Source organism: Dendroctonus ponderosae, unplaced genomic scaffold (genome assembly GCF_020466585.1).
Source record: "Dendroctonus ponderosae isolate FM_Combo_2020 unplaced genomic scaffold, Dpon_F_20191213v2 Dpon_F_20191213_11, whole genome shotgun sequence".
NCBI lineage: Eukaryota > Metazoa > Arthropoda > Insecta > Coleoptera > Curculionidae > Dendroctonus > Dendroctonus ponderosae.
The window spans coordinates 3898540-3906119 of record NW_026017213.1 but is presented as its reverse complement, the minus strand read 5'-3'; the positions used below and the strand labels follow the sequence as shown (position 1 = coordinate 3906119).

Genomic DNA, 7580 nt, shown 5'->3' with positions numbered 1-7580 from the left:
CGTCATGTTCAAGTGGATTTTGCAACTCAAAAAAAAAACCACGCAAATCTAAAACTTCTTGAATTCAAGCATTTTTTGAGAAAACTGCAACATTTTCTTATCGATGGTTCACTTTCTCAAAAAGCCGTTTAGTTCTCTTTGGAATGATGTAAAAACGAGCGTTCTTGTTCATTTTGCTTCCGAGAAACATGCAAAACGGGACGGAAAACATGAAATTTTCCAATAATCTTACGCCACCCTTGCACAAAACGACAATGTTTTTTCTAATTTCATAGACAACAGAAGACTGTATTTTTTCTACATAACTTCCCCTTGAATTTAAAGCTGGATCCGCCCCTGGCTGAAATAAATTAATTTTCGTCAGGGGATGTCTATTTTATATTTTTTGAAAGTTCGTTAAATATCTGGTGATTTGCAACGCTTGAAGAGATTGATAAAAACACTGAAGTTTTCACCCTAATACCTATGCAAATATTAATAGTAAGCTGATTCTTGTGGGTCACCCTGTGCAGTGCAACAATCCATTTCGCGAGTTCACAACCCCAGACGCCCCTGGTGGATAAAATAGTTGAACTCGCCAATAGTCGAGCGTGATTATCACCTAATCACATTCTGATTTGTTCAAATTGACAATTAAAACATGTCAGTTTATGGTTGTTGGATTGTCAGTTGTGACAGATGACATATTTATCCTAACTAATATAGCGAGCACAGGTCAGGGTTGCCGCCTATAGGATTTTGTACCCCCCGCACAACTCGATAGTGAAACTGGTGGAATTTGTTCCCAAAACCCTCGTTCAAGACAAGTGCCTCCTGCCCAGATGAATATCGACTGGCCGACAAAACAAAACGAAATAATCGGCCCTTTGTGCTGCGCCTCCATTCTCATGTTTGATCTTCTCGACAGCCCTTCTGGTCTTAACAACGCAACAAGAATCCGACCCGCTATTACACACAAACAAGGACCAGGCGGTCGATTTCACTCGAGCAAACCCAAACAAGGTTCCGGAATCGAGATCAGGTTCACTTGATAATTGGAGGAGCGCTCTCATTTAGCCCGTTTACCTGCCCGAACAAAAAAAAAACAATCTCCATTGCCCAGTAGTGTGCGGAGCGTATTCTGAATTTTTTTCGCTTCGCAAAGTGTTTTGGCATTTCGGCCACATCGCTAATAGGAAATGGTTAAAGAGTTGAAAGGGCCGAATTGAGAATGGGCGCACGTAGAGTGGCCGCACGTCGATACGAGACACCCTCACGCGTCCTGCCCCATTCGTCCTGAAAGGCCAAAGGAAGTTTTCTCGAAATTAACTTAAAACGGCCTGGCTGAATATTTTCCTTTCGAAAAGACCTGCCCGGAATCGCCAATCGACAGCTCCACACTTCACTTCAACCAACGTCACTATTTTGACGTTGACAGGCTGCGGGTGTGAGTGATGTAACGTTGCCAAGCAACAGCGTCAAGATGGATGAATGATTTTCGGCTGACATTGATTATTTGCGAGCATGAAATCGGCAAAAATCGCTTAGGCTTGAAGATGTGGCTTGGCCAACCGCGACGAACCGATTCCCAGGTGCATCTGCACAGGGTTTTTTCTGGGAAAAAATTGGCAATCGACCACTTGCATGCATCGGTAATATTTGAATTCTTTTTTACGGGGCCGTTCACCAAACTAACATAAAATTACCGAAACCAGTGCAAATTACGTACCAACTGTGTCAGAGACATAATCAAGTAAAAACAAACATACAAAATCGAAAAAGTGTCACTGAAAGAGTTGAAAATGGCAAGTGTTTAAGGACTGTTTCTTAAGGGCGGTTTTCTTGTCAATTAGGGTGGTTTTGGTGTTTGTTTAAACTTGGGGCTGAATTTTCCTCGGGAATTATTAAAATTTTTCTCAAATGGAGCACGTGTGAGTTCAAATGCCATTTGGAAGTGGTAACTGATTGTTGTCCGATTTTTGTAGTTTGTTTCATTTTTGCAGCTCAGTTTTGGCCGAGAATTTGCAAGTAGGCATAAGTGTGTTTCGAATGTTTGTTTAAACTTGCGACTGAATTCCGGCCGGGAATTTGCCAATAATTTGGAAAAAAATCGGATTTTTGTCAGTTAGAGTTGGAGGGTTTAAACTCCATATCAAAGTGATGTGCGATTGTTACTTAAGGGCGATTTTGTTATATAACAAAGCTATTTATGTGGGCTGTTTGATTTTTGCAGCTCAGTTCTGGCTGTTTACGCCAATTTGCAAGTAGGTATGTTTGGTGAAACTCCAAAAATTTTCACTTGACGCAGTCAAGCATGGCGATTTCTTTGAGAATCTCCAAGGATTGTTTGCTAAGGGCGTTTCGTTGAACAGAATACCTATTTTTGTCCTACTTTCTAAACTTCTCACTTGAAGAATTTATCAATTTATTTAAAGAATCAAAGATGGTAATTTAAGGGCGGTTTATTGGTGTAAAAATTTGGCGGTTTTTTGTTTGATTTGCGGGTGAATTGTGGCCAGGAAATTGCGGCAAGGTTCTGAAAAAATTCAAAAATTACGTTTGAAGCACTTTGAAAATTGAAATTTAAAATAAAAGGAGCTGATGATTATTTCTTAAAGCGGTTTTTGTGCATCGAACCTGTTTTCCGGCAGAATTCCGGTCGGGAAGTTGCCAAATTTCCGAATTTTCCCATTATCTGGAAGTTGAAACTCCATATTAAAGAAGCAAATGATTCTTAAGGATGGTGTCCTCGTCGTTAGAGTGTGTTTGGTTAATATTGCAACTCAATTCTGGCGGGGAATTCGCAAATAGGTTTAGAGCAAATCCGAAAATTCTCACTTTAAGCAAGAGTCACGAAAGCATAAGAAAATGCACAATGACTGATGTGGGAGAGAAGTTTTTTGTATCAAAAGACTATTTTTGTGTTTGTTTGATCTTGTAACTGAAGTCGGACCGGAAATTTGGGAAAATGTTTCTAAATATCCCAAACTTCTCACCTGAAGCATCTAAAAAAGTAGCAAAGTCGGTACTCTAAGGGCGGGTATTGTTGTGAAAATATGTTGTTTTGGTTTTATTCGCCATTGCATTCTGACAGGGAATTTGCAGCAATGTTCTGAAATAATTCCAAATTTTGTGTTTGAAGCAGTTGGAAGTTGAAACTGCACTTGAAAGTACTAAAATATTGTTCCTTAAGAGCAGTTTTCTTGTATAAAACGGCTATTTTCTTGTTTGGTTGAACTTGCGGCCGAATTCTGGTCGAGAATTTGCCAAAATGTTTTAAAAAATGCCAAATTCCTCACTGTATGCACCGAATAACTGAAACTTCATATGAAAGTAGCAAAAGATTGTTTCTTAAGGGTGGTTTTATTGCATAGCAAAACGACTTTTCCTTGCCGCTGAATTCTGACCGGGAATTTGCCAAAATGTTCCAAGAAATTTCAAATTCCTCACTTGAAGCACTTGACAATTGAAACTTTCAAAACATGAAAGGAAATCATGCAAATACATATAGCTATTTTCGGTTCAGCTGTGGCGGGCCTCCTCTAGGCTCAGTTTCGAGTGGTCATTTATCATCAGTCTAGTCCTAATGTATTTTCTCAAACTCTTCAAACTTTTCTCAAAACATCCAAACTTTTTTGCATCACTTCAAAGTTGAAACACCATATTGAAGTAGCAAATCATTGGTCCTTAAAGGTGGTTTCCTGGTCTTTAGAGGCATTTTTTTGTGTTTGTTTGATGTCGTAAAGTCTCGCTGCAGGAATATTTTCAAAACTTTACAAAACTTACTGAAAAGTAACTGAATTTTCAACTCATTTTTAACAGTGTGGTGCAAATGCATGTGAAAAATTACCGGCAATATTAAACCTCGCTTATGGTGGTACCGCAGAGATTTTCGGCAAAATTACGGGACAAATCTACGCTGTAGGTCTGTTACAAATAGGTTATGGCCGATACAAAGGCATTTATTTGTCACCATCCATTCGGGACGGTTCCTAGTGGTCACTCGTTAGGAATTAGGTCAGCATGGGACTGACAGGTTTTAGTTAATTTGCCCAATCCAAGCGACACGTCTATCGTTCCATTCACTCCAAGGTGCCACTTTACAGTTAAAAGTCGTACCAATTCGCATCTCTATTAGACGACCTATGCGGAATGCATAGTGCGAACTAACTTTTTCATAAAATAAAACTGTAGGCCCAAGGTTCGTTTTCCACTCCCCGTGAAGTAAGGGTTTTCGTCTGCATTTAACATTAACGAGTCATTTACTACCGTAACTTCAAGTGTTTTGGCACCTCAGCCGGTGGTGAGCTATTGTCTCATTTGAAAGTTTACGTAGTTGAAAGTATACGTATACTTATATACATAAAATGTATTTAGAATATTGATCAGTTTGTTTGACCTGGGTAACATTTTGTTGAGTTGCGCAATTGCATTGTTGCCGCTCTCTGAGTTAACGAGTTATAACTCATCGGTTCATGAGTGATTTATTAAAGCTGTACGAAACCCCGAGACTGGAACTTTCATATCTAAACAAGGATTATTAACATTTTATAACAACTAAAAAAAGTAATCTATATTTTCCCAGAAACAGAACTGAGTCCAAAGAAAGTCGACGAGTTTTCTTGTAAAATCGATCTCTTAATTTTTTTGCAGAAACGATTCAGTTTACCAGTATTTTACAGTAAAACGTTTAGGGACCGTGTTGTTTAGAAATATTAATCTAAAAATAAAGAAACTCCAGTTTCCAAGAGTTAAATAAATGATTATAAACTTTCGCTTTTTCAGTATTTTTGGAAAAAGGCCCAGAAATAATTATTAGGGTTTTGTCCATCATTCGAAGCTGCAAAAAGGTTTCCAAAAATTTTTGCAAAGCGGTTACGGAGGCGAGTTCCAATACAATGTATCTTACAATTTTTTATAGAAAATACCTGAAAATTGTCAGTATTTTAAATAAAATTAAAAAATAATACGATTTTTGCGTAGAAAAAATTGTTTCATAGAAACTTTGTTAAAACCGGAATGACCTGAAAATTTGAAGAAACTTTAAAAATCTTCAGAGCGATGAGGGCGGCGAATTTTCCCAATAATTGTTTGTAAACTTTGACTCTCTGGTCGTTTTTCAAAATAGTCCTAATTACTTTCGGTAAAAAACTGAATAAAATTATTTGGTTTTTGTGCCAAATTCGAAGCTGAAGTGGGTTTTCTAAAGTTCCCTGCAACCCGATGCATAAGGCGAATTTTCCAGTAAAATTAATTTTTTAATTTTTGGCTGAAAAGACCCCGTTGTTGTCAGGAAAGAAGAAAATCATCAGAAAATAATGGATTTTGCGTTTTCGATTAAACACTTGAAGTTTTGCGATCAGGTTTGGAGAAAACCTTAATGGTTTTCGGGAAAAAACGGTAGGAACTTAGTTGAGTTTTTGTTCGACGCTGAAAAAAGTTCTGTACATTTTTCCCAAAGCTATAAATTTATCGTGTAATTTTTCGCGTAAAAGACGTCCAGATCGTTAGATCTTTTAGAAAGCAAAAAGATCAGTCAAAACTAAAAAACCATATTTTTTTAACAAACTTTAGAGTCTTCAGCAGTATTGGAAGTGACGAGATTTCCAAACAATCTGTCATAAACTTTCGCATATTGTGTGCTTTTTTCATAGAAAATTATTTGATTTTTGTTAAAAATTCGAAGCTGGAAAGGGATTTCAAAATTTTTGACGAAGCGGAAATACTTTAACGTTTTAAAGTAAAACTAGAAAATTGAGCATTTAGAAAAAGAGAGTATTTAATTTGGTTAAATTGGAAAATTCTGAAATTTTTTAAATTTTTAAAATATTAGTAAATGGCCCTTAAAATAAATCTGAAAACAAATAAAAAAAGCTACCAACACAGCAACGGAACTGAGTTACTGCGCCGGTTCACTGGGTTGGGGTATCACGCGTAGCACTACGCCAACGCCTAAAAATTCACAGTTTGTGAAGTTTCTTGATAATAATTGTTGAATAATCTGCCGTTTTCAGACTGGGTATACGTGGACAGGTAAAAAAGTTATCGGATCTTTTTTTTCAATTAGAACACCTTGAATATTTTAACTTAAAAAGATATAATTTTGAATTCGCACGAATAACACACCGTGGAACAGCAGGATATGGTTTAAGAGCTAATATTTTAACAGACAATGAGAAAAAATGGAAAATCCGACACAAGAAAGTAAATTGAAAAACCATATAGATAAACCCGAAAGAAACGGAATAAAAGATTCAGATTAAGGATTAAAACAGAAACTGAAATAATCGCAACTGTCTGAAAACTCCTACGTTGTTTTCCATGTAATCTTGACCCGTTTTCTGAGGGATTTTAGGGCATTCCTTGTGTGAAAAGGGTTTATTTACGCAAACGCATCATGCATTCTTTGATTAAGTTGTTCTCGGGTTAAAATGACTTCCCTAAAGAAAATAATCTGAAGGTGTTAGATCCGGTAATCCTGCGGTTTTGAAAGTGCTTTTTCTAAACACAAAAAGCTTTCTGCGAGGAGCTTTTTGGGTTGAAAGTAAATCTCAATTAATTCATTTAAAGGTCGATTAAGAATACAGCAACTTGCAATTCGGTATTCATCTTACCAAACTATTTTTTCGAGAATCGAACGATCCTCGTTCGATTTGTTTAAAACCAGTGACAAAATTCCAATCTTCTCACATTATCCCCAGGGTGCAAATATTGGGAAATGTTCCAATGTTTATTGGGCATTATAATTTCTTGCTCCTTATGGTGCGTATTTCTAGACCTGATGAGCCGAGCCTGAGCCGCGGCAAAATTCGTTTGATGTTTCGTCGAAACCCCGATAAATGATTTTTTTCTGTCGGTGTTTTGACGAAACTTTAAATGCATTTGGCGTGGATCAGGCTCGACTCGGGCTCGGCTAATTTAAATTTCTATTTGTCTGGGGGAATTAGAGAAGTGAAAACTTCATTAAGTACCTATCATTCATGTAGGATCGATAACTTTTCACAATCTAATATCCGCACATAAGACGACAATAAGACGCCTAGGAAAGTTTTTGCTAAGAAAATATAGGCTAGAATTTGACTTTTTCCATTAATAAGTTTGACGTAAAAAGAGCACTTGACCCTACAAGGGTGTTGAAATAGTAGTTTTCGATACAAGGGCGAAAAATGTCGTTTTTCGAACGACGACGGCGTTTCACACCCGAGTCGAAGTCGAGGGTGTCAATCCGTCAGGAGTTCGAAAAACAAATTTTCGCCCTCGTATCGAACACTATTTTTTATTCGAATGAAAGATTACACGAATAATATAATGCATCGATTTCATATTTAAAATTTTGTGGCAATGTCATTTTTTGAAATGTCATGTTTTGAAGTTTGGAATTAAGTTTAAGTACTTTTTCAACTTGAAACACCTGTGGTCTTGGGATGGTGTATGCATGTTGCATACTCTGCATGACATTTGCGCTTCTTAAAAAGATCGTGTTTTACGTGTGACAACATCGCAAAAGTAGATAAGTAGGCCATTAAAACGATTATGAGACTGAACTTGTAACAAAGGTATAATTTACAAATTGTAGGTAAACTTGAAAATAGGATCAATAG

General features: G+C 37.0%; 1 protein-coding gene across 1 annotated transcript in view; it reads right to left on the bottom strand.

Moving 5' to 3' along the window:
* LOC109534795 (carcinine transporter) overlaps positions 1-7580 on the bottom strand; it is a gene marked incomplete at its 3' end in the record, with an annotated part of 75329 nt that overhangs the window by 64501 nt on the left and 3248 nt on the right.